Source organism: Haliotis asinina, chromosome 3, assembly GCF_037392515.1.
Source record: "Haliotis asinina isolate JCU_RB_2024 chromosome 3, JCU_Hal_asi_v2, whole genome shotgun sequence".
In the NCBI taxonomy this organism is placed as follows: Eukaryota; Metazoa; Mollusca; class Gastropoda; order Lepetellida; family Haliotidae; genus Haliotis; species Haliotis asinina.
In genome coordinates, this window is record NC_090282.1 from 83,447,195 (window position 1) to 83,471,896 (window position 24,702).

General features: G+C 38.9%; 29 non-coding genes across 29 annotated transcripts; all 29 read left to right on the top strand.

Annotated features, from left to right (window-relative positions):
* The first annotated feature begins 682 nt into the window (after positions 1 to 682).
* Trnar-ucg (transfer RNA arginine (anticodon UCG)) lies at positions 683 to 755 on the top strand. Its single transcript has one exon. It is a non-coding gene; the product is annotated as a tRNA-Arg (tRNA).
* An 828-nt stretch (positions 756 to 1,583) lies between these two features.
* On the top strand, positions 1,584 to 1,656 carry Trnar-ucg (transfer RNA arginine (anticodon UCG)). The gene has a single exon. It is a non-coding gene; the product is annotated as a tRNA-Arg (tRNA).
* Positions 1,657 to 2,186: 530 nt separating this feature from the next.
* On the top strand, positions 2,187 to 2,259 carry Trnar-ucg (transfer RNA arginine (anticodon UCG)). Its single transcript has one exon. It is a non-coding gene; the product is annotated as a tRNA-Arg (tRNA).
* A 530-nt stretch (positions 2,260 to 2,789) lies between these two features.
* Trnar-ucg (transfer RNA arginine (anticodon UCG)) lies at positions 2,790 to 2,862 on the top strand. Its single transcript has one exon. It is a non-coding gene; the product is annotated as a tRNA-Arg (tRNA).
* Positions 2,863 to 3,275: 413 nt separating this feature from the next.
* Positions 3,276 to 3,348, top strand: Trnar-ucg (transfer RNA arginine (anticodon UCG)). Its single transcript has one exon. It is a non-coding gene; the product is annotated as a tRNA-Arg (tRNA).
* An 828-nt stretch (positions 3,349 to 4,176) lies between these two features.
* Trnar-ucg (transfer RNA arginine (anticodon UCG)) lies at positions 4,177 to 4,249 on the top strand. The gene has a single exon. It is a non-coding gene; the product is annotated as a tRNA-Arg (tRNA).
* Positions 4,250 to 4,779: 530 nt separating this feature from the next.
* Trnar-ucg (transfer RNA arginine (anticodon UCG)) lies at positions 4,780 to 4,852 on the top strand. The gene has a single exon. It is a non-coding gene; the product is annotated as a tRNA-Arg (tRNA).
* A 530-nt stretch (positions 4,853 to 5,382) lies between these two features.
* On the top strand, positions 5,383 to 5,455 carry Trnar-ucg (transfer RNA arginine (anticodon UCG)). The gene has a single exon. It is a non-coding gene; the product is annotated as a tRNA-Arg (tRNA).
* Positions 5,456 to 5,868: 413 nt separating this feature from the next.
* Trnar-ucg (transfer RNA arginine (anticodon UCG)) lies at positions 5,869 to 5,941 on the top strand. The gene has a single exon. It is a non-coding gene; the product is annotated as a tRNA-Arg (tRNA).
* Positions 5,942 to 7,371: 1,430 nt separating this feature from the next.
* Trnar-ucg (transfer RNA arginine (anticodon UCG)) lies at positions 7,372 to 7,444 on the top strand. The gene has a single exon. It is a non-coding gene; the product is annotated as a tRNA-Arg (tRNA).
* A 530-nt stretch (positions 7,445 to 7,974) lies between these two features.
* On the top strand, positions 7,975 to 8,047 carry Trnar-ucg (transfer RNA arginine (anticodon UCG)). Its single transcript has one exon. It is a non-coding gene; the product is annotated as a tRNA-Arg (tRNA).
* Positions 8,048 to 8,647: 600 nt separating this feature from the next.
* Positions 8,648 to 8,720, top strand: Trnar-ucg (transfer RNA arginine (anticodon UCG)). Its single transcript has one exon. It is a non-coding gene; the product is annotated as a tRNA-Arg (tRNA).
* Positions 8,721 to 10,079: 1,359 nt separating this feature from the next.
* Positions 10,080 to 10,152, top strand: Trnar-ucg (transfer RNA arginine (anticodon UCG)). Its single transcript has one exon. It is a non-coding gene; the product is annotated as a tRNA-Arg (tRNA).
* Positions 10,153 to 10,565: 413 nt separating this feature from the next.
* Positions 10,566 to 10,638, top strand: Trnar-ucg (transfer RNA arginine (anticodon UCG)). Its single transcript has one exon. It is a non-coding gene; the product is annotated as a tRNA-Arg (tRNA).
* A 529-nt stretch (positions 10,639 to 11,167) lies between these two features.
* Trnar-ucg (transfer RNA arginine (anticodon UCG)) lies at positions 11,168 to 11,240 on the top strand. The gene has a single exon. It is a non-coding gene; the product is annotated as a tRNA-Arg (tRNA).
* A 413-nt stretch (positions 11,241 to 11,653) lies between these two features.
* Positions 11,654 to 11,726, top strand: Trnar-ucg (transfer RNA arginine (anticodon UCG)). The gene has a single exon. It is a non-coding gene; the product is annotated as a tRNA-Arg (tRNA).
* An 828-nt stretch (positions 11,727 to 12,554) lies between these two features.
* Positions 12,555 to 12,627, top strand: Trnar-ucg (transfer RNA arginine (anticodon UCG)). The gene has a single exon. It is a non-coding gene; the product is annotated as a tRNA-Arg (tRNA).
* Positions 12,628 to 13,040: 413 nt separating this feature from the next.
* On the top strand, positions 13,041 to 13,113 carry Trnar-ucg (transfer RNA arginine (anticodon UCG)). The gene has a single exon. It is a non-coding gene; the product is annotated as a tRNA-Arg (tRNA).
* Positions 13,114 to 13,642: 529 nt separating this feature from the next.
* Trnar-ucg (transfer RNA arginine (anticodon UCG)) lies at positions 13,643 to 13,715 on the top strand. The gene has a single exon. It is a non-coding gene; the product is annotated as a tRNA-Arg (tRNA).
* Positions 13,716 to 14,128: 413 nt separating this feature from the next.
* Trnar-ucg (transfer RNA arginine (anticodon UCG)) lies at positions 14,129 to 14,201 on the top strand. The gene has a single exon. It is a non-coding gene; the product is annotated as a tRNA-Arg (tRNA).
* Positions 14,202 to 15,029: 828 nt separating this feature from the next.
* On the top strand, positions 15,030 to 15,102 carry Trnar-ucg (transfer RNA arginine (anticodon UCG)). Its single transcript has one exon. It is a non-coding gene; the product is annotated as a tRNA-Arg (tRNA).
* A 413-nt stretch (positions 15,103 to 15,515) lies between these two features.
* Positions 15,516 to 15,588, top strand: Trnar-ucg (transfer RNA arginine (anticodon UCG)). The gene has a single exon. It is a non-coding gene; the product is annotated as a tRNA-Arg (tRNA).
* Positions 15,589 to 16,117: 529 nt separating this feature from the next.
* On the top strand, positions 16,118 to 16,190 carry Trnar-ucg (transfer RNA arginine (anticodon UCG)). The gene has a single exon. It is a non-coding gene; the product is annotated as a tRNA-Arg (tRNA).
* Positions 16,191 to 16,603: 413 nt separating this feature from the next.
* Positions 16,604 to 16,676, top strand: Trnar-ucg (transfer RNA arginine (anticodon UCG)). Its single transcript has one exon. It is a non-coding gene; the product is annotated as a tRNA-Arg (tRNA).
* Positions 16,677 to 17,504: 828 nt separating this feature from the next.
* Trnar-ucg (transfer RNA arginine (anticodon UCG)) lies at positions 17,505 to 17,577 on the top strand. The gene has a single exon. It is a non-coding gene; the product is annotated as a tRNA-Arg (tRNA).
* Positions 17,578 to 18,709: 1,132 nt separating this feature from the next.
* On the top strand, positions 18,710 to 18,782 carry Trnar-ucg (transfer RNA arginine (anticodon UCG)). Its single transcript has one exon. It is a non-coding gene; the product is annotated as a tRNA-Arg (tRNA).
* A 226-nt stretch (positions 18,783 to 19,008) lies between these two features.
* Positions 19,009 to 19,081, top strand: Trnar-ucg (transfer RNA arginine (anticodon UCG)). Its single transcript has one exon. It is a non-coding gene; the product is annotated as a tRNA-Arg (tRNA).
* A 3,119-nt stretch (positions 19,082 to 22,200) lies between these two features.
* On the top strand, positions 22,201 to 22,273 carry Trnar-ucg (transfer RNA arginine (anticodon UCG)). The gene has a single exon. It is a non-coding gene; the product is annotated as a tRNA-Arg (tRNA).
* Positions 22,274 to 22,499: 226 nt separating this feature from the next.
* Trnar-ucg (transfer RNA arginine (anticodon UCG)) lies at positions 22,500 to 22,572 on the top strand. The gene has a single exon. It is a non-coding gene; the product is annotated as a tRNA-Arg (tRNA).
* The last annotated feature ends 2,130 nt before the right edge of the window (positions 22,573 to 24,702 follow it).

Below are 24,702 nucleotides of genomic sequence, written 5' to 3' on the forward strand. Positions count from 1 at the left end.
GAGATAGTTGCCCTCGTGGCCTAATGGATAAGGCGTCTGACTTCGAATCAGAAGATTGCTAGTTTGAGTCTCGTCGGGGTCGTAGTACAACTCTTTTTACACAAAATTGAAAAGCGGTACTCTCAGCATAACCTTATTTTCCTCTCTCATCTATTAAAATGACAATGAGCAATGTTTTTTGGATTGAAAATGACATTTCAGTGGACACTGGGCATTCCAAAGTAGAGGATCTATCTTATTGACCATATACAAAAGTCTCGTCGGGGTCGTAGTACAACTCCTTTTATACAAAATGGAAAAGCGGTACTGTCAGCACAACCTTAATTCCCTCTCTCATCTATTAAAATGACAATGAGCAATGTTTTTTGGATTGAAAATGACATTTCAGTGGACACTGGGCATTCCAAAGTAGAGGATCTATCTTATTGACCATATACAAAAGTCTCGTCGGGGTCGTAGTACAACTCCTTTTATACAAAATGGAAAAGCGGTACTGTCAGCACAACCTTAATTCCCTCTCTCATCTATTAAAATGACAATGAGCAATGTTTTTTGGATGGAACATACCATTTCATTGGACACTGAGCATTCAAAAGTTAGGTATTCATCTTGGTGACCAGAGAATGAAAGAATGTTTTGAACCGGAGTGTACAATAGGCATTACTGCGTCTGTAAGATCGTTGGCCTCGTGGCCTAATGGATAAGGCGTCTGACTTCGAATCAGAAGATTGCGAGTTCGAGTCTCGTCGAGGTCGTAGTACAACTCTTTTTATACAAAATAGAAAAGCGGTGTTGTCAGCACAACCTTATTTCCCTCTCTCATCTATTAAAATGACAATGAGCAATGTTTTTTGGATTGAAAATGACATTTCAGTGGACACTGGGCATTCCAAAGTAGAGGATGTATCTTATTGACCATGTACAAAAGGACTGTGTTATCTGTTAAAATGACAATGGGCAATGTTTTTCAGATGGAAAATACCATTTCAATGGACACTGAGCACTCAAAGGTAGATTTTTTATCTTGGTGACCAGAAGCAAAAGGAATGTTTTAAACCGGAGTGTACAATAGGCATTACTGCGTCTGTGAGATAGTTGCCCTCGTGGCCTAATGGATAAGGCGTCTGACTTCGAATCAGAAGATTGCTAGTTTGAGTCTCGTCGGGGTCGTAGTACAACTCTTTTTACACAAAATTGAAAAGCGGTACTGTCAGCATAACCTTATTTTCCTCTCTCATCTATTAAAATGACAATGAGCAATGTTTTTTGGATTGAAAATGACATTTCAGTGGACACTGGGCATTCCAAAGTAGAGGATCTATCTTATTGACCATATACAAAAGTCTCGTCGGTTTCGTAGTACAACTCTTTTTATACAAAATGGAAAAGCGGTACTATCAGCACAACCTAATTTCCCTCTCTCATCTATTAAAATGACAATGAGCAATGTTTTTTGGATGGAACATACCATTTCATTGGACACTGAGCATTCAAAAGTTAGGTATTCATCTTGGTGACCAGAGAATGAAAGAATGTTTTGAACCGGAGTGTACAATAGGCATTACTGCGTCTGTAAGATCGTTGGCCTCGTGGCCTAATGGATAAGGCGTCTGACTTCGAATCAGAAGATTGCGAGTTCGAGTCTCGTCGAGGTCGTAGTACAACTCTTTTTTATACAAAATAGAAAAGCGGTGTTGTCAGCACAACCTTATTTCCCTCTCTCATCTATTAAAATTACAATGAGCAATGTTTTTTGGATAGAAAATAACATTTCAGTGGACACTGGGCATTCCAAAGGAGAGGATCTATCTTATTGACCATATACAAAAGTCTCGTCGGGGTCGTAGTACAACTCTTTTTATACAAAATGGAAAAGCGGTACTGTCAGCACAACCTTATTTCCCTCTCTCATCTATTAAAATGACAGTGAGCAATGTTTTTTGGATGGAAAATAACATTTCAGTGGACACTGGGCATTCCAAAGTAGAGGATCTATCTTATTGACCATATACAAAAGGACTGTGTTATCTGTTAAAATGACAATGGGCAATGTTTTTTGAATGGAAAATACCATTTCAAGGGACACTGAGCACTCAAAGGTAGATTTTTTATCTTGGTGACCAGAAGCAAAAGCAATGTTTTAAACCGGAGTGTACAATAGGCATTACTGCGTCTGTAAGATAGTTGGCCTCGTGGCCTAATGGATAAGGCGTCTGACTTCGAATCAGAAGATTGCGAGTTCGAGTCTCGTCGAGGTCGTAGTACAACTCTTTTTTATACAAAATAGAAAAGCGGTGTTGTCAGCACAACCTTATTTCCCTCTCTCATCTATTAAAATGACAGTGAGCAATGTTTTTTGGATGGAAAATAACATTTCAGTGGACACTGGGCATTCCAAAGTAGAGGATCTATCTTATTGACCATATACAAAAGTCTCGTCGGGGTCGTAGTACAACTCTTTTTATACAAAATGGAAAAGCGGTACTGTCAGCACAACCTTATTTCCCTCTCTCATCTATTAAAATGACAGTGAGCAATGTTTTTTGGATGGAAAATAACATTTCAGTGGACACTGGGCATTCCAAAGTAGAGGATCTATCTTATTGACCATATACAAAAGGACTGTGTTATCTGTTAAAATGACAATGGGCAATGTTTTTTGAATGGAAAATACCATTTCAATGGACACTGAGCACTCAAAGGTAGATTTTTTATCTTGGTGACCAGAAGCAAAAGCAATGTTTTAAACCGGAGTGTACAATAGGCATTACTGCGTCTGTAAGATAGTTGGCCTCGTGGCCTAATGGATAAGGCGTCTGACTTCGAATCAGAAGATTGCGAGTTCGAGTCTCGTCGGGGTCGTAGTACAACTCTTTTTATACAAAATGGAAAACCGGTACAGTCAGCACAACCTTATTTCCCTCTCTCATCTATTAAAATGACAATGAGCAATGTTTTTTGGATTGAAAATGACATTTCAGTGGACACTGGGCATTCCAAAGTAGAGGATCTATCTTATTGACCATATACAAAAGTCTCGTCGGGGTCGTAGTACAACTCCTTTTATACAAAATGGAAAAGCGGTACTGTCAGCACAACCTTAATTCCCTCTCTCATCTATTAAAATGACAATGAGCAATGTTTTTTGGATGGAACATACCATTTCATTGGACACTGAGCATTCAAAAGTTAGGTATTCATCTTGGTGACCAGAGAATGAAAGAATGTTTTGAACCGGAGTGTACAATAGGCATTACTGCGTCTGTAAGATCGTTGGCCTCGTGGCCTAATGGATAAGGCGTCTGACTTCGAATCAGAAGATTGCGAGTTCGAGTCTCGTCGAGGTCGTAGTACAACTCTTTTTATACAAAATAGAAAAGCGGTGTTGTCAGCACAACCTTATTTCCCTCTCTCATCTATTAAAATGACAATGAGCAATGTTTTTTGGATTGAAAATGACATTTCAGTGGACACTGGGCATTCCAAAGTAGAGGATGTATCTTATTGACCATGTACAAAAGGACTGTGTTATCTGTTAAAATGACAATGGGCAATGTTTTTCAGATGGAAAATACCATTTCAATGGACACTGAGCACTCAAAGGTAGATTTTTTATCTTGGTGACCAGAAGCAAAAGCAATGTTTTAAACCGGAGTGTACAATAGGCATTACTGCGTCTGTGAGATAGTTGCCCTCGTGGCCTAATGGATAAGGCGTCTGACTTCGAATCAGAAGATTGCTAGTTTGAGTCTCGTCGGGGTCGTAGTACAACTCTTTTTACACAAAATTGAAAAGCGGTACTGTCAGCATAACCTTATTTTCCTCTCTCATCTATTAAAATGACAATGAGCAATGTTTTTTGGATTGAAAATGACATTTCAGTGGACACTGGGCATTCCAAAGTAGAGGATCTATCTTATTGACCATATACAAAAGTCTCGTCGGTTTCGTAGTACAACTCTTTTTATACAAAATGGAAAAGCGGTACTATCAGCACAACCTAATTTCCCTCTCTCATCTATTAAAATGACAATGAGCAATGTTTTTTGGATGGAACATACCATTTCATTGGACACTGAGCATTCAAAAGTTAGGTATTCATCTTGGTGACCAGAGAATGAAAGAATGTTTTGAACCGGAGTGTACAATAGGCATTACTGCGTCTGTAAGATCGTTGGCCTCGTGGCCTAATGGATAAGGCGTCTGACTTCGAATCAGAAGATTGCGAGTTCGAGTCTCGTCGAGGTCGTAGTACAACTCTTTTTTATACAAAATAGAAAAGCGGTGTTGTCAGCACAACCTTATTTCCCTCTCTCATCTATTAAAATGACAATGAGCAATGTTTTTTGGATGGAAAATAACATTTCAGTGGACACTGGGCATTCCAAAGGAGAGGATCTATCTTATTGACCATATACAAAAGTCTCGTCGGGGTCGTAGTACAACTCTTTTTATACAAAATGGAAAAGCGGTACTGTCAGCACAACCTTATTTCCCTCTCTCATCTATTAAAATGACAGTGAGCAATGTTTTTTGGATGGAAAATAACATTTCAGTGGACACTGGGCATTCCAAAGTAGAGGATCTATCTTATTGACCATATACAAAAGGACTGTGTTATCTGTTAAAATGACAATGGGCAATGTTTTTTGAATGGAAAATACCATTTCAAGGGACACTGAGCACTCAAAGGTAGATTTTTTATCTTGGTGACCAGAAGCAAAAGCAATGTTTTAAACCGGAGTGTACAATAGGCATTACTGCGTCTGTAAGATAGTTGGCCTCGTGGCCTAATGGATAAGGCGTCTGACTTCGAATCAGAAGATTGCGAGTTCGAGTCTCGTCGAGGTCGTAGTACAACTCTTTTTTATACAAAATAGAAAAGCGGTGTTGTCAGCACAACCTTATTTCCCTCTCTCATCTATTAAAATGACAGTGAGCAATGTTTTTTGGATGGAAAATAACATTTCAGTGGACACTGGGCATTCCAAAGTAGAGGATCTATCTTATTGACCATATACAAAAGTCTCGTCGGGGTCGTAGTACAACTCTTTTTATACAAAATGGAAAAGCGGTACTGTCAGCACAACCTTATTTCCCTCTCTCATCTATTAAAATGACAGTGAGCAATGTTTTTTGGATGGAAAATAACATTTCAGTGGACACTGGGCATTCCAAAGTAGAGGATCTATCTTATTGACCATATACAAAAGGACTGTGTTATCTGTTAAAATGACAATGGGCAATGTTTTTTGAATGGAAAATACCATTTCAATGGACACTGAGCACTCAAAGGTAGATTTTTTATCTTGGTGACCAGAAGCAAAAGCAATGTTTTAAACCGGAGTGTACAATAGGCATTACTGCGTCTGTAAGATAGTTGGCCTCGTGGCCTAATGGATAAGGCGTCTGACTTCGAATCAGAAGATTGCGAGTTCGAGTCTCGTCGGGGTCGTAGTACAACTCTTTTTATACAAAATGGAAAACCGGTACAGTCAGCACAACCTTATTTCCCTCTCTCATCTATTAAAATGACAATGAGCAATGTTTTTTGGATTGAAAATGACATTTCAGTGGACACTGGGCATTCCAAAGTAGAGGATCTATCTTATTGACCATATACAAAAGTCTCGTCGGGGTCGTAGTACAACTCCTTTTATACAAAATGGAAAAGCGGTACTGTCAGCACAACCTTAATTCCCTCTCTCATCTATTAAAATGACAATGAGCAATGTTTTTTGGATGGAACATACCATTTCATTGGACACTGAGCATTCAAAAGTTAGGTATTCATCTTGGTGACCAGAGAATGAAAGAATGTTTTGAACCGGAGTGTACAATAGGCATTACTGCGTCTGTAAGATCGTTGGCCTCGTGGCCTAATGGATAAGGCGTCTGACTTCGAATCAGAAGATTGCGAGTTCGAGTCTCGTCGAGGTCGTAGTACAACTCTTTTTATACAAAATAGAAAAGCGGTGTTGTCAGCACAACCTTATTTCCCTCTCTCATCTATTAAAATGACAATGAGCAATGTTTTTTGGATTGAAAATGACATTTCAGTGGACACTGGGCATTCCAAAGTAGAGGATGTATCTTATTGACCATGTACAAAAGGACTGTGTTATCTGTTAAAATGACAATGGGCAATGTTTTTCAGATGGAAAATACCATTTCAATGGACACTGAGCACTCAAAGGTAGATTTTTTATCTTGGTGACCAGAAGCAAAAGGAATGTTTTAAACCGGAGTGTACAATAGGCATTACTGCGTCTGTGAGATAGTTGCCCTCGTGGCCTAATGGATAAGGCGTCTGACTTCGAATCAGAAGATTGCTAGTTTGAGTCTCGTCGGGGTCGTAGTACAACTCTTTTTACACAAAATTCAAAAGCGGTACTGTCAGCATAACCTTATTTTCCTCTCTCATCTATTAAAATGACAATGAGCAATGTTTTTTGGATTGAAAATGACATTTCAGTGGACACTGGGCATTCCAAAGTAGAGGATCTATCTTATTGACCATATACAAAAGTCTCGTCGGTTTCGTAGTACAACTCTTTTTATACAAAATGGAAAAGCGGTACTATCAGCACAACCTAATTTCCCTCTCTCATCTATTAAAATGACAATGAGCAATGTTTTTTGGATGGAACATACCATTTCATTGGACACTGAGCATTCAAAAGTTAGGTATTCATCTTGGTGACCAGAGAATGAAAGAATGTTTTGAACCGGAGTGTACAATAGGCATTACTGCGTCTGTAAGATCGTTGGCCTCGTGGCCTAAAGGATGAGGCATCTGACTTCGAATCAGAAGATTGCGAGTTCGAGTCTCGTCGAGGTCGTAGTACAACTCTTTTTATACCAAATAGAAAAGCGGTGTTGTCAGCACAACCTTATTTCCCTCTCTCATCTATTAAAATGACAATGAGCAATGTTTTTTGGATGGAAAATAACATTTCAGTGGACACTGGGCATTCCAAAGGAGAGGATCTATCTTATTGACCATATACAAAAGTCTCGTCGGGGTCGTAGTACAACTCTTTTTATACAAAATGGAAAAGCGGTACTGTCAGCACAACCTTATTTCCCTCTCTCATCTATTAAAATGACAGTGAGCAATGTTTTTTGGATGGAAAATAACATTTCAGTGGACACTGGGCATTCCAAAGTAGAGGATCTATCTTATTGACCATATACAAAAGGACTGTGTTATCTGTTAAAATGACAATGGGCAATGTTTTTTGAATGGAAAATACCATTTCAAGGGACACTGAGCACTCAAAGGTAGATTTTTTATCTTGGTGACCAGAAGCAAAAGCAATGTTTTAAACCGGAGTGTACAATAGGCATTACTGCGTCTGTAAGATAGTTGGCCTCGTGGCCTAATGGATAAGGCGTCTGACTTCGAATCAGAAGATTGCGAGTTCGAGTCTCGTCGGGGTCGTAGTACAACTCTTTTTTATACAAAATAGAAAAGCGGTGTTGTCAGCACAACCTTATTTCCCTCTCTCATCTATTAAAATGACAGTGAGCAATGTTTTTTGGATGGAAAATAACATTTCAGTGGACACTGGGCATTCCAAAGTAGAGGATCTATCTTATTGACCATATACAAAAGTCTCGTCGGGGTCGTAGTACAACTCTTTTTATACAAAATGGAAAAGCGGTACTGTCAGCACAACCTTATTTCCCTCTCTCATCTATTAAAATGACAGTGAGCAATGTTTTTTGGATGGAAAATAACATTTCAGTGGACACTGGGCATTCCAAAGTAGAGGATCTATCTTATTGACCATATACAAAAGGACTGTGTTATCTGTTAAAATGACAATGGGCAATGTTTTTTGAATGGAAAATACCATTTCAATGGACACTGAGCACTCAAAGGTAGATTTTTTATCTTGGTGACCAGAAGCAAAAGCAATGTTTTAAACCGGAGTGTACAATAGGCATTACTGCGTCTGTAAGATAGTTGGCCTCGTGGCCTAATGGATAAGGCGTCTGACTTCGAATCAGAAGATTGCGAGTTCGAGTCTCGTCGGGGTCGTAGTACAACTCTTTTTATACAAAATGGAAAACCGGTACAGTCAGCACAACCTTATTTCCCTCTCTCATCTATTAAAATGACAATGAGCAATGTTTTTTGGATTGAAAATGACATTTCAGTGGACACTGGGCATTCCAAAGTAGAGGATCTATCTTATTGACCATATACAAAAGTCTCGTCGGGGTCGTAGTACAACTCCTTTTATACAAAATGGAAAAGCGGTACTGTCAGCACAACCTTAATTCCCTCTCTCATCTATTAAAATGACAATGAGCAATGTTTTTTGGATTGAAAATGACATTTCAGTGGACACTGGGCATTCCAAAGTAGAGGATCTATCTTATTGACCATATACAAAAGTCTCGTCGGGGTCGTAGTACAACTCCTTTTATACAAAATGGAAAAGCGGTACTGTCAGCACAACCTTAATTCCCTCTCTCATCTATTAAAATGACAATGAGCAATGTTTTTTGGATGGAACATACCATTTCATTGGACACTGAGCATTCAAAAGTTAGGTATTCATCTTGGTGACCAGAGAATGAAAGAATGTTTTGAACCGGAGTGTACAATAGGCATTACTGCGTCTGTAAGATCGTTGGCCTCGTGGCCTAATGGATAAGGCGTCTGACTTCGAATCAGAAGATTGCGAGTTCGAGTCTCGTCGAGGTCGTAGTACAACTCTTTTTATACAAAATAGAAAAGCGGTGTTGTCAGCACAACCTTATTTCCCTCTCTCATCTATTAAAATGACAATGAGCAATGTTTTTTGGATTGAAAATGACATTTCAGTGGACACTGGGCATTCCAAAGTAGAGGATGTATCTTATTGACCATATACAAAAGGACTGTGTTATCTGTTAAAATGACAATGGGCAATGTTTTTCAGATGGAAAATACCATTTCAATGGACACTGAGCACTCAAAGGTAGATTTTTTATCTTGGTGACCAGAAGCAAAAGGAATGTTTTAAACCGGAGTGTACAATAGGCATTACTGCGTCTGTGAGATAGTTGCCCTCGTGGCCTAATGGATAAGGCGTCTGACTTCGAATCAGAAGATTGCTAGTTTGAGTCTCGTCGGGGTCGTAGTACAACTCTTTTTACACAAAATTGAAAAGCGGTACTGTCAGCACAACCTTATTTCCCTCTCTCATCTATTAAAATGACAATGAGCAATGTTTTTTGGATGGAAAATAACATTTCAGTGGACACTGGGCATTCCAAAGTAGAGGATCAATCTTATTGACCATATACAAAAGGACTGTGTTATCTGTTAAAGTGACAATGGGCAATGTTTTTTGGATGGAAAATACCATTTCAATGGACACTGAGCATTCAAAAGTAGATTTTTTATCTTGGTGACCAGAAGCAAAAGGAATGTTTTGAACCGGAGTGTACAATAGGCATTACTGCGTCTGTGAGATAGTTGGCCTCGTGGCCTAATGGATAAGGCGTCTGACTTCGAATCAGAAGATTGCTAGTTTGAGTCTCGTCGGGGTCGTAGTACAACTCTTTTTACACAAAATTGAAAAGCGGTACTGTCAGCATAACTTTATTTCCCTCTCTCATCTATTAAAATGACAATGAGCAATGTTTTTTGGATTGAAAATGACATTTCATTGGACACTGGGCATTCCAAAGTAGAGGATCTATCTTATTGACCATATACAAAAGTCTCGTCGGGGTCGTAGTACAACTCTTTTTATACAAAATGGAAAAGCGGTACTGTCAGCACAACCTTATTTCCCTCTCTCATCTATTAAAATGACAGTGAGCAATGTTTTTTGGATGGAAAATAACATTTCAGTGGACACTGGGCATTCCAAAGTAGAGGATCTATCTTATTGACCATATACAAAAGGACTGTGTTATCTGTTAAAATGACAATGGGCAATGTTTTTTGAATGGAAAATACCATTTCAATGGACACTGAGCACTCAAAGGTAGATTTTTTATCTTGGTGACCAGAAGCAAAAGCAATGTTTTAAACCGGAGTGTACAATAGGCATTACTGCGTCTGTAAGATAGTTGGCCTCGTGGCCTAATGGATAAGGCGTCTGACTTCGAATCAGAAGATTGCGAGTTCGAGTCTCGTCGGGGTCGTAGTACAACTCTTTTTATACAAAATGGAAAACCGGTACAGTCAGCACAACCTTATTTCCCTCTCTCATCTATTAAAATGACAATGAGCAATGTTTTTTGGATTGAAAATGACATTTCAGTGGACACTGGGCATTCCAAAGTAGAGGATCTATCTTATTGACCATATACAAAAGTCTCGTCGGGGTCGTAGTACAACTCCTTTTATACAAAATGGAAAAGCGGTACTGTCAGCACAACCTTATTTCCCTCTCTCATCTATTAAAATGACAATGAGCAATGTTTTTTGGATGGAACATACCATTTCATTGGACACTGAGCATTCAAAAGTTAGGTATTCATCTTGGTGACCAGAGAATGAAAGAATGTTTTGAACCGGAGTGTACAATAGGCATTACTGCGTCTGTAAGATCGTTGGCCTCGTGGCCTAATGGATAAGGCGTCTGACTTCGAATCAGAAGATTGCGAGTTCGAGTCTCGTCGAGGTCGTAGTACAACTCTTTTTATACAAAATAGAAAAGCGGTGTTGTCAGCACAACCTTATTTCCCTCTCTCATCTATTAAAATGACAATGAGCAATGTTTTTTGGATGGAAAATAACATTTCAGTGGACACTGGGCATTCCAAAGTAGAGGATGTATCTTATTGACCATGTACAAAAGTCTCGTCGGGGTCGTAGTACAACTCTTTTTATACAAAATGGAAAAGCGGTACTGTCAGCACAACCTTATTTCCCTCTCTCATCTATTAAAATGACAGTGAGCAATGTTTTTTGGATGGAAAATAACATTTCAGTGGACACTGGGCATTCCAAAGTAGAGGATCTATCTTATTGACCATATACAAAAGGACTGTGTTATCTGTTAAAATGACAATGGGCAATGTTTTTTGAATGGAAAATACCATTTCAATGGACACTGAGCACTCAAAGGTAGATTTTTTATCTTGGTGACCAGAAGCAAAAGCAATGTTTTAAACCGGAGTGTACAATAGGCATTACTGCGTCTGTAAGATAGTTGGCCTCGTGGCCTAATGGATAAGGCGTCTGACTTCGAATCAGAAGATTGCGAGTTCGAGTCTCGTCGGGGTCGTAGTACAACTCTTTTTATACAAAATGGAAAACCGGTACAGTCAGCACAACCTTATTTCCCTCTCTCATCTATTAAAATGACAATGAGCAATGTTTTTTGGATGGAAAATAACATTTCAGTGGACACTGGGCATTCCAAAGTAGAGGATCTATCTTATTGACCATATACAAAAGTCTCGTCGGGGTCGTAGTACAACTCCTTTTATACAAAATGGAAAAGCGGTACTGTCAGCACAACCTTATTTCCCTCTCTCATCTATTAAAATGACAATGAGCAATGTTTTTTGGATGGAACATACCATTTCATTGGACACTGAGCATTCAAAAGTTAGGTATTCATCTTGGTGACCAGAGAATGAAAGAATGTTTTGAACCGGAGTGTACAATAGGCATTACTGCGTCTGTAAGATCGTTGGCCTCGTGGCCTAATGGATAAGGCGTCTGACTTCGAATCAGAAGATTGCGAGTTCGAGTCTCGTCGAGGTCGTAGTACAACTCTTTTTATACAAAATAGAAAAGCGGTGTTGTCAGCACAACCTTATTTCCCTCTCTCATCTATTAAAATGACAATGAGCAATGTTTTTTGGATTGAAAATGACATTTCAGTGGACACTGGGCATTCCAAAGTAGAGGATGTATCTTATTGACCATATACAAAAGGACTGTGTTATCTGTTAAAATGACAATGGGCAATGTTTTTCAGATGGAAAATACCATTTCAATGGACACTGAGCACTCAAAGGTAGATTTTTTATCTTGGTGACCAGAAGCAAAAGGAATGTTTTAAACCGGAGTGTACAATAGGCATTACTGCGTCTGTGAGATAGTTGCCCTCGTGGCCTAATGGATAAGGCGTCTGACTTCGAATCAGAAGATTGCTAGTTTGAGTCTCGTCGGGGTCGTAGTACAACTCTTTTTACACAAAATTGAAAAGCGGTACTGTCAGCACAACCTTATTTCCCTCTCTCATCTATTAAAATGACAATGAGCAATGTTTTTTGGATGGAAAATAACATTTCAGTGGACACTGGGCATTCCAAAGTAGAGGATCTATCTGATTGACCATATACAAAAGTCTCGTCTTTTTCGTAGTACAACTCTTTTTATACAAAATGGAAAAGCGGTACTATCAGCACAACCTTATTTCCCTCTCTCATCTATTAAAATGACAATGAGCAATGTTTTTTGGATGGAACATACCATTTCATTGGACACTGAGCATTCAAAAGTTAGGTATTCATCTTGGTGACCAGAGAATGAAAGAATGTTTTGAACCGGAGTGTACAATAGGCATTACTGCGTCTGTAAGATCGTTGGCCTCGTGGCCTAATGGATAAGGCGTCTGACTTCGAATCAGAAGATTGCGAGTTCGAGTCTCGTCGAGGTCGTAGTACAACTCTTTTTATACAAAATAGAAAAGCGGTGTTGTCAGCACAACCTTATTTCCCTCTCTCATCTATTAAAATGACAATGAGCAATGTTTTTTCGATTGAAAATGGCATTTCAGTGGACACTGGGCATTCCAAAGTAGAGGATCTATCTTATTGACCATATACAAAAGTCTCGTCGGGGTCGTAGTACAACTCCTTTTATACAAAATGGAAAAGCGGTACTGTCAGCACAACCTTATTTCCCTCTCTCATCTATTAAAATGACAATGAGCAATGTTTTTTGGATGGAACATACCATTTCATTGGACACTGAGCATTCAAAAGTTAGGTATTCATCTTGGTGACCAGAGAATGAAAGAATGTTTTGAACCGGAGTGTACAATAGGCATTACTGCGTCTGTAAGATCGTTGGCCTCGTGGCCTAATGGATAAGGCGTCTGACTTCGAATCAGAAGATTGCGAGTTCGAGTCTCGTCGAGGTCGTAGTACAACTCTTTTTATACAAAATAGAAAAGCGGTGTTGTCAGCACAACCTTATTTCCCTCTCTCATCTATTAAAATGACAATGAGCAATGTTTTTTGGATGGAAAATAACATTTCAGTGGACACTGGGCATTCCAAAGTAGAGGATGTATCTTATTGACCATGTACAAAAGTCTCGTCGGGGTCGTAGTACAACTCTTTTTATACAAAATGGAAAAGCGGTACTGTCAGCACAACCTTATTTCCCTCTCTCATCTATTAAAATGACAGTGAGAAATGTTTTTTGGATGGAAAATAACATTTCAGTGGACACTGGGCATTCCAAAGTAGAGGATCTATCTTATTGACCATATACAAAAGGACTGTGTTATCTGTTAAAATGACAATGGGCAATGTTTTTTGAATGGAAAATACCATTTCAATGGACACTGAGCACTCAAAGGTAGATTTTTTATCTTGGTGACCAGAAGCAAAAGCAATGTTTTAAACCGGAGTGTACAATAGGCATTACTGCGTCTGTAAGATAGTTGGCCTCGTGGCCTAATGGATAAGGCGTCTGACTTCGAATCAGAAGATTGCGAGTTCGAGTCTCGTCGGGGTCGTAGTACAACTCTTTTTATACAAAATGGAAAACCGGTACAGTCAGCACAACCTTATTTCCCTCTCTCATCTATTAAAATGACAATGAGCAATGTTTTTTGGATTGAAAATGACATTTCAGTGGACACTGGGCATTCCAAAGTAGAGGATCTATCTTATTGACCATATACAAAAGTCTCGTCGGGGTCGTAGTACAACTCCTTTTATACAAAATGGAAAAGCGGTACTGTCAGCACAACCTTATTTCCCTCTCTCATCTATTAAAATGACAATGAGCAATGTTTTTTGGATGGAACATACCATTTCATTGGACACTGAGCATTCAAAAGTTAGGTATTCATCTTGGTGACCAGAGAATGAAAGAATGTTTTGAACCGGAGTGTACAATAGGCATTACTGCGTCTGTAAGATCGTTGGCCTCGTGGCCTAATGGATAAGGCGTCTGACTTCGAATCAGAAGATTGCGAGTTCGAGTCTCGTCGAGGTCGTAGTACAACTCTTTTTATACAAAATAGAAAAGCGGTGTTGTCAGCACAACCTTATTTCCCTCTCTCATCTATTAAAATGACAATGAGCAATGTTTTTTGGATTGAAAATGACATTTCAGTGGACACTGGGCATTCCAAAGTAGAGGATGTATCTTATTGACCATATACAAAAGGACTGTGTTATCTGTTAAAATGACAATGGGCAATGTTTTTCAGATGGAAAATACCATTTCAATGGACACTGAGCACTCAAAGGTAGATTTTTTATCTTGGTGACCAGAAGCAAAAGGAATGTTTTAAACCGGAGTGTACAATAGGCATTACTGCGTCTGTGAGATAGTTGCCCTCGTGGCCTAATGGATAAGGCGTCTGACTTCGAATCAGAAGATTGCTAGTTTGAGTCTCGTCGGGGTCGTAGTACAACTCTTTTTACACAAAATTGAAAAGCGGTACTGTCAGCACAACCTTATTTCCCTCTCTCATCTATTAAAATGACAATGAGCAATGTTTTTTGGATGGAAAATAACATTTCAGTGGACACTGGGCATTCCAAAGTAGAGGATCTATCTGATTGACCATATACAAAAGTCTCGTCTTTTTCGTAGTACAACTCTTTTTATACAAAATGGAAAAGCGGTACTATCAGCACAACCTTATTTCCCTCTCTCATCTATTAAAATGACAATGAGCAATGTTTTTTGGATGGAACATACCATTTCATTGGACACTGAGCATTCAAAAGTTAGGTATTCATCTTGGTGACCAGAGAATGAAAGAATGTTTTGAACCGGAGTGTACAATAGGCATTACTGCGTCTGTAAGATCGTTGGCCTCGTGGCCTAATGGATAAGGCGTCTGACTTCGAATCAGAAGATTGCGAGTTCGAGTCTCGTCGAGGTCGTAGTACAACTCTTTTTATACAAAATAGAAAAGCGGTGTTGTCAGCACAACCTTATTTCCCTCTCTCATCTATTAAAATGACAATGAGCAATGTTTTTTCGATTGAAAATGGCATTTCAGTGGACACTGGGCATTCCAAAGTAGAGGATCTATCTTATTGACCATATACAAAAGTCTCGTCGGGGTCGTAGTACAACTCCTTTTATACAAAATGGAAAAGCGGTACTGTCAGCACAACCTTATTTCCCTCTCTCATCTATTAAAATGACAATGAGCAATGTTTTTTGGATGGAACATACCATTTCATTGGACACTGAGCATTCAAAAGTTAGGTATTCATCTTGGTGACCAGAGAATGAAAGAATGTTTTGAACCGGAGTGTACAATAGGCATTACTGCGTCTGTAAGATCGTTGGCCTCGTGGCCTAATGGATAAGGCGTCTGACTTCGAATCAGAAGATTGCGAGTTCGAGTCTCGTCGAGGTCGTAGTACAACTCTTTTTATACAAAATAGAAAAGCGGTGTTGTCAGCACAACCTTATTTCCCTCTCTCATCTATTAAAATGACAATGAGCAATGTTTTTTGGATGGAAAATAACATTTCAGTGGACACTGGGCATTCCAAAGTAGAGGATGTATCTTATTGACCATGTACAAAAGTCTCGTCGGGGTCGTAGTACAACTCTTTTTATACAAAATGGAAAAGCGGTACTGTCAGCACAACCTTATTTCCCTCTCTCATCTATTAAAATGACAGTGAGCAATGTTTTTTGGATGGAAAATAACATTTCAGTGGACACTGGGCATTCCAAAGTAGAGGATCTATCTTATTGACCATATACAAAAGGACTGTGTTATCTGTTAAAATGACAATGGGCAATGTTTTTTGAATGGAAAATACCATTTCAATGGACACTGAGCACTCAAAGGTATATATTTTATCTTGGTGACCAGAAGCAAAAGCAATGTTTTAAACCGGAGTGTACAATAGGCATTACTGCGTCTGTAAGATAGTTGGCCTCGTGGCCTAATGGATAAGGCGTCTGACTTCGAATCAGAAGATTGCGAGTTCGAGTCTCGTCGGGGTCGTAGTACAACTCTTTTTATACAAAATGGAAAACCGGTACAGTCAGCACAACCTTATTTCCCTCTCTCATCTATTAAAATGACAATGAGCAATGTTTTTTGGATTGAAAATGACATTTCAGTGGACACTGGGCATTCCAAAGTAGAGGATCTATCTTATTGACCATATACAAAAGTCTCGTCGGGGTCGTAGTACAACTCCTTTTATACAAAATGGAAAAGCGGTACTGTCAGCACAACCTTAATTCCCTCTCTCATCTATTAAAATGACAATGAGCAATGTTTTTTGGATGGAACATACCATTTCATTGGACACTGAGCATTCAAAAGTTAGGTATTCATCTTGGTGACCAGAGAATGAAAGAATGTTTTGAACCGGAGTGTACAATAGGCATTACTGCGTCTGTAAGATCGTTGGCCTCGTGGCCTAATGGATAAGGCGTCTGACTTCGAATCAGAAGATTGCGAGTTCGAGTCTCGTCGAGGTCGTAGTACAACTCTTTTTATACAAAATAGAAAAGCGGTGTTGTCAGCACAACCTTATTTCCCTCTCTCATCTATTAAAATGACAATGAGCAATGTTTTTTGGATTGAAAATGACATTTCAGTGGACACTGGGCATTCCAAAGTAGAGGATGTATCTTATTGACCATATACAAAAGGACTGTGTTATCTGTTAAAATGACAATGGGCAATGTTTTTCAGATTGAAAATACCATTTCAATGGACACTGAGCACTCAAAGGTAGATTTTTTATCTTGGTGACCAGAAGCAAAAGGAATGTTGTAAACCGGAGTGTACAATAGGCATTACTGCGTCTGTGAGATAGTTGGCCTCGTGGCCTAATGGATAAGGCGTCTGACTTCGAATCAGAAGATTGCTAGTTTGAGTCTCGTCGGGGTCGTAGTACAACTCTTTTTACACAAAATTGAAAAACGGTACTGTCAGCATAACCTTATTTCCCTCTCTCATCTATTAAAATGACAATCAGCAATGTTTTTTGGATTGAAAATGACATTTCAGTGGACACTGGGCATTCCAAAGTAGAGGATCTATCTGATTGACCATATACAAAAGTCTCGTCGGGGTCGTAGTACAACTCTTTTTATACAAAATGGAAAAGCGGTACTATCAGCACAACCTTATTTCCCTCTCTCATCTATTAAAATGACAATGAGCAATGTTTTTTGGATGGAACATACCATTTCAATGGACACTGAGCATTCAAAAGTTAGGTATTCATCTTGGTGACCAGAGAATGAAAGAATGTTTTGAACCGGAGTGTACAATAGGCATTACTGCGTCTGTAAGATCGTTGGCCTCGTGGCCTAATGGATAAGGCGTCTGACTTCGAATCAGAAGATTGCGAGTTCGAGTCTCGTCGAGGTCGTAGTACAACTCTTTTTATACAAAATAGAAAAGCGGTGTTGTCAGCACAACCTTATTTCCCTCTCTCATCTATTAAAATTACAATGAGCAATGTTTTTTGGATGGAAAATAACATTTCAGTGGACACTGGGCATTCCAAAGTAGAGCATGTATCTTATTGACCATATACAAAAAGTCTCGTCGCGGTCGCAGTACAACTCTTTTTATAGAAAATGGAAAAGCGGTACTCTCAGCACAACCTTATTTCCCTCTCTCATCTATTAAAATGACAATGAGCAATGTTTTTTGGATGGAAAATAACATTTCAGTGGACACTGGGCATTCCAAAGTAGAGGTTCTATCTTATTGACCATATACAAAAGGACTGTGTTATCTGTTAAAGTGACAATGGGCAATGATTTTTGGATGGAACATACCATTTCAACGGACACTGAGCACTCAAAGGTAGATTTTTTCTCTTGGTGACCAGAAGCAAAAGCAATGTTTTAAACCGGAGTGTACAATAGGCATTACTGCGTCTGTAAGATAGTTGGCCACGTGGCCTAATGGATAAGGCGTCTGACTTCGAATCAGAAGATTGCAAGTTCGAGTCTCGTCGGGGTCGTAGTACAACTCTTTTTACACAAAATTGAAAAGCTTTACTGTCAGCACAACCTTATTTCCCTCTCTCATCTATTAAAATTACAATGAGCAATGTTTTTTGGATTGAAAATGACATTTCAGTGGACACTGGGCATTCCAAAGTAGAGGATCTATCTTTTTGACCATATACAAAAGTCTCGTCGGGGTCGTAGTACAACTCTTTTTATACAAAATGGAAAAGCGGTACTGTCAGCACAACCTTATTTCCCTCTCTCATCTATTAAAATGACAATGAGCAATGTTTTTTGGATGGAAAATAACATTTCAGTGGACACTGGGCATTCCAAAGTAGAGGATCTATCTTATTGACCATATACAAAAGGACTGTGTTATCTGTTAAAATTACAATGGGCAATGATTTTTGGATGGAAAATAACATTTCAATGGACACTGAGCATTCAAAAGCAGATTTTTTATCTTGGTGACCAGAAGCAAAAGGAATGTTTTGAACCGGAGTGTACAATAGGCATTACTCCGTCTGTGAGATAGTTGGCCTCGTGGCCTAATGGATAAGGCGTCTGACTTCGAATCAGAAGATTGCGAGTTCGAGTCTCGTCGGGGTCGTAGTACAACTCTTTTTATACAAAATAGAAAACCGGTACGGTCAGCACAACCTTATTTCCCTCTCTCATCTATTAAAATGACAATGAGCAGTGTTTTTTGGATGGAACATACCATTTCATTCGACACTGAGCATTCAAAAGTTAGCTATTTATCTTGGTGACCAGAGAATGAAAGAATGTTTTGAACCGGAGTGTACAATAGGCATTACTGCGTCTGTAAGATAGTTGGCCTCGTGGCCTAATGGATAAGGCGTCTGACTTCGAATCAGAAGATTGCGAGTTCGAGTCTCGTCGAGGTCGTAGTACAAATCTTTTTATACAAAATTGAAAAGCGTTATTGTCAGCACAACCTTATTTCCCTCTCTCATCTATTAAAATGACAATGAGCAATGTTTTTTGAAGGGAAAATAACATTTCAGTGTACACTGGGCATTCCAAAGTAGAGGATGTATCTTATTGACCATATACAAAAGGACTGTGTTATCTGTTAAAATGACAATGGGCAATGTTTTTTGAATGGAAAATACCATTTCAATGGACACTGAGCACTCAAAGGTAGATTTTTTATCTTGGTGACCAGAAGCAAAAGAAATATTGTAAACCGGAGTGTACAATAGGCATTACTGCGTCTGTGAGATAGTTGACCTCGTGGCCTAATGGATAAGGCGTCTGACTTCGAATCAGAAGATTGCTAGTTTGAGTCTCGTCGGGGTCGTAGTACAACTCTTTTTACACAAAATTGAAAAGCGGTACTGTCAGCATAACCTTATTTCCCTCTCTCATCTATTAAAATGACAATGAACAATGTTTTTTGTATTGTAATGACATTTCAGTGGACAGTGGGCATTCCAAAGAAGAGGATCTATCTTATTGACCATATACAAAAGTCTCGTCGCGGTCGCAGTACAACTCTTTTTATACAAAATGGAAAAGCGGTACTGTCAGCACAACCTTATTTCCCTCTCTCATCTATTAAAATGACAATGAGCAATGTTTTTTGGATGGAACATACCATTTCATTGGACACTGAGCATTCAAAAGTTAGGTATTCATCTTGGTGACCAGAGAATGAAAGAATGTTTTGAACCGGAGTGTACAATAGGCATTACTGCGTCTGTAAGATCGTTGGGCTCGTGGCCTAATGGATAAGGCGTCTGACTTCGAATCAGAAGATTGCTAGTTTGAGTCTCGTCGGGGTCGTAGTACAACTCTTTTTATACAAAATTGAAAAGCGGTACTGTCAGCATAACCTTATTTCCCTCTCTCATCTATTAAAATGACAATGAACAATGTTTTTTGGATTGAAAATGACATATCAGTGGACACTGGGCATTCCAAAGAAGAGGATCTATCTTATTGACCATATACAAAAGTCTCGTCGCGGTCGCAGTACAACTCTTTTTATACAAAATGGAAAAGCGGTACAGTCAGCACAACCTTATTTCCCTCTCTCATCTATTAAAATGACAATGAGCAATGTTTTTTGGATGGAAAATAACATTTCAGTGGACAAAGAGCATTCCAAAGTAGAGGATCTATCTTATTGACCATATACAAAAGGACTGTGTTATCTGTTAAAATGACAGTGGGCAATGATTTTTGGATGGAAAATACCATTTCAACGGACACTGAGCACTCAAAGGTAGATTTTTTATCTTGGTGACCAGAAGCAAAAGGAATGTTTTAAACCGGAGTGTACAATAGGCATTACTGCGTCTGTAAGATAGTTGGCCTCGTGGCCTAATGGATAAGGCGTCTGACTTCGAATCAGAAGATTGCTAGTTTGAGTCTCGTCGGGGTCGTAGTACAACTCTTTTTATACAAAATGGAAAAGCGGTGTTGTCAGCACAACCTTATGTCCATCTCTCATCTATTAAAATCACAATGAACAATGTTTTTTGGATGGAAAATAACATTTCAGTGGACACTGGGCATTCCAAAGTAGAGGATCTATCTTATTGACCATATACAAAAGTCTCGTCGGTGTCGTAGTACAACTCTTTTTATACAAAATGGAAAAGCGGTACTGTCAGCACAACCTTATTTCCCTCTCTCATCTATTAAAATGACAGTGAGCAATGTTTTTTGGATGGAAAATAACATTTCAGTGGACACTGGGCATTCCAAAGTAGAGGATGTATCTTATTGACCATATACAAAAGGACTGTGTTATCTGTTAAAATGACAATGGGCAATGTTTTTTGGATGGAAAATACCATTTCAATGGACACTGAGCATTCAAAAGTAGATTTTTTATCTTGGTGACCAGAAGGAAAAGGAATGTTTTGAACCGGAGTGTACAATAGGCATTACTGCGTCTGTAAGATAGTTGGCCTCGTGACCTAATGGATAAGGCGTCTGACTTCGAATCAGAAGATTGCGAGTTCGAGTCTCCTCGGGGTCGTAGTACAACTCTTTTTATACAAAATGGAAAACCGGTACAGTCAGCACAACCTTATTTCCCTCTCTCATCTATTAAAATGACAATGAGCAATGTTTTTTGGATGGAACATACCATTTCATTCGACACTGAGCGTTCAAAAGTTAGGTATTTATCTTGGTGACCAGAGAATGAAAGAATGTTTTGAACCGGAGTGTACAATAGGCATTACTGCGTCTGTAAGATCGTTGGCCTCGTGGCCTAATGGATAAGGCGTCTGACTTCGAATCAGAAGATTGAGAGTTCGAGTCTCGTCGGGGTCGTAGTACAACTCTTTTTACACAAAATTGAAAAGCTTTACTGTCAGCACAACCTTATTTCCCTCTCTCATCTATTAAAATGACAATGAGCAATGTTTTTTGGATGGAAAATGACATTTCAGTGGACACTGGGCATTCCAAAGAAGAGGATCTATCTTATTGACCATATACAAAAGTCTCGTCGCGGTCGTAGTGCAACTCTTTTTATACAAAATGGAAAAGCGGTACTATCAGCACAACCTTATGTCCATCTCTCATCTATTAAAATGACAATGAACAATGTTTTTTGGATGGAAAATAACATTTCAGTGGACACTCGGCATTCCAAAGTTGAGGATCTATCTTATTGACCATATACAAAAGTCTCGTCGGTGTCGTAGTACAACTCTTTTTATACAAAATGGAAAAGCGGTACTGTCAGCACAACCTTATTTCCCTCTCTCATCTACTAAAATGACAGTGAGCAATGTTTTTTGGATTGAAAATAACATTTCAGTGGACACTGGGCATTCCAAAGTAGAGGATGTATCTTATTGACCATATACAAAAGGACTGTGTTATCTGTTAAAATGACAATGGGCAATGATTTTTGGATGGAAAATACCATTTCAATGGACACTGAGCATTCAAAAGTAGATTTTTTATCTTGGTGACCAGAAGGAAAAGGAATGTTTTGAACCGGAGTGTACAATAGGCATTACTGCGTCTGTAAGATAGTTGGCCTCGTGGCCTAATGGATAAGGCGTCTGACTTCGAATCAGAAGATTGCGAGTTCGAGTCTCGTCGGGGTCGTAGTACAACTCTTTTTATACAAAATGGAAAACCGGTACAGTCAGCACAACCTTATTTCCCTCTCTCATCTATTAAAATGACAATGAGCAGTGTTTTTTGGATGGAACATACCATTTCATTCGACACTGAGCATTCAAAAGTTAGCTATTTATCTTGGTGACCAGAGAATGAAAGAATGTTTTGAACCGGAGTGTACAATAGGCATTACTGCGTCTGTAAGATAGTTGGCCTCGTGGCCTAATGGATAAGGCGTCTGACTTCGAATCAGAAGATTGCGAGTTCGAGTCTCGTCGAGGTCGTAGTACAAATCTTTTTATACAAAATTGAAAAGCGTTATTGTCAGCACAACCTTATTTCCCTCTCTCATCTATTAAAATGACAATGAGCAATGTTTTTTGAAGGGAAAATAACATTTCAGTGTACACTGGGCATTCCAAAGTAGAGGATGTATCTTATTGACCATATACAAAAGGACTGTGTTATCTGTTAAAATGACAATGGGCAATGTTTTTTGAATGGAAAATACCATTTCAATGGACACTGAGCACTCAAAGGTAGATTTTTTATCTTGGTGACCAGAAGCAAAAGAAATATTGTAAACCGGAGTGTACAATAGGCATTACTGCGTCTGTGAGATAGTTGACCTCGTGGCCTAATGGATAAGGCGTCTGACTTCGAATCAGAAGATTGCTAGTTTGAGTCTCGTCGGGGTCGTAGTACAACTCTTTTTACACAAAATTGAAAAGCGGTACTGTCAGCATAACCTTATTTCCCTCTCTCATCTATTAAAATGACAATGAACAATGTTTTTTGTATTGTAATGACATTTCAGTGGACAGTGGGCATTCCAAAGAAGAGGATCTATCTTATTGACCATATACAAAAGTCTCGTCGCGGTCGCAGTACAACTCTTTTTATACAAAATGGAAAAGCGGTACTGTCAGCACAACCTTATTTCCCTCTCTCATCTATTAAAATGACAATGAGCAATGTTTTTTGGATGGAACATACCATTTCATTGGACACTGAGCATTCAAAAGTTAGGTATTCATCTTGGTGACCAGAGAATGAAAGAATGTTTTGAACCGGAGTGTACAATAGGCATTACTGCGTCTGTAAGATCGTTGGGCTCGTGGCCTAATGGATAAGGCGTCTGACTTCGAATCAGAAGATTGCTAGTTTGAGTCTCGTCGGGGTCGTAGTACAACTCTTTTTATACAAAATTGAAAAGCGGTACTGTCAGCATAACCTTATTTCCCTCTCTCATCTATTAAAATGACAATGAGCAATGTTTTTTGGATTGAAAATGACATATCAGTGGACACTGGGCATTCCAAAGAAGAGGATCTATCTTATTGACCATATACAAAAGTCTCGTCGCGGTCGCAGTACAACTCTTTTTATACAAAATGGAAAAGCGGTACAGTCAGCACAACCTTATTTCCCTCTCTCATCTATTAAAATGACAATGAGCAATGTTTTTTGGATGGAAAATAACATTTCAGTGGACAAAGAGCATTCCAAAGTAGAGGATCTATCTTATTGACCATATACAAAAGGACTGTGTTATCTGTTAAAATGACAGTGGGCAATGATTTTTGGATGGAAAATACCATTTCAACGGACACTGAGCACTCAAAGGTAGATTTTTTATCTTGGTGACCAGAAGCAAAAGGAATGTTTTAAACCGGAGTGTACAATAGGCATTACTGCGTCTGTAAGATAGTTGGCCTCGTGGCCTAATGGATAAGGCGTCTGACTTCGAATCAGAAGATTGCTAGTTTGAGTCTCGTCGGGGTCGTAGTACAACTCTTTTTATACAAAATGGAAAAGCGGTGTTGTCAGCACAACCTTATGTCCATCTCTCATCTATTAAAATCACAATGAACAATGTTTTTTGGATGGAAAATAACATTTCAGTGGACACTGGGCATTCCAAAGTAGAGGATCTATCTTATTGACCATATACAAAAGTCTCGTCGGTGTCGTAGTACAACTCTTTTTATACAAAATGGAAAAGCGGTACTGTCAGCACAACCTTATTTCCCTCTCTCATCTATTAAAATGACAGTGAGCAATGTTTTTTGGATGGAAAATAACATTTCAGTGGACACTGGGCATTCCAAAGTAGAGGATGTATCTTATTGACCATATACAAAAGGACTGTGTTATCTGTTAAAATGACAATGGGCAATGTTTTTTGGATGGAAAATACCATTTCAATGGACACTGAGCATTCAAAAGTAGATTTTTTATCTTGGTGACCAGAAGGAAAAGGAATGTTTTGAACCGGAGTGTACAATAGGCATTACTGCGTCTGTAAGATAGTTGGCCTCGTGACCTAATGGATAAGGCGTCTGACTTCGAATCAGAAGATTGCGAGTTCGAGTCTCCTCGGGGTCGTAGTACAACTCTTTTTATACAAAATG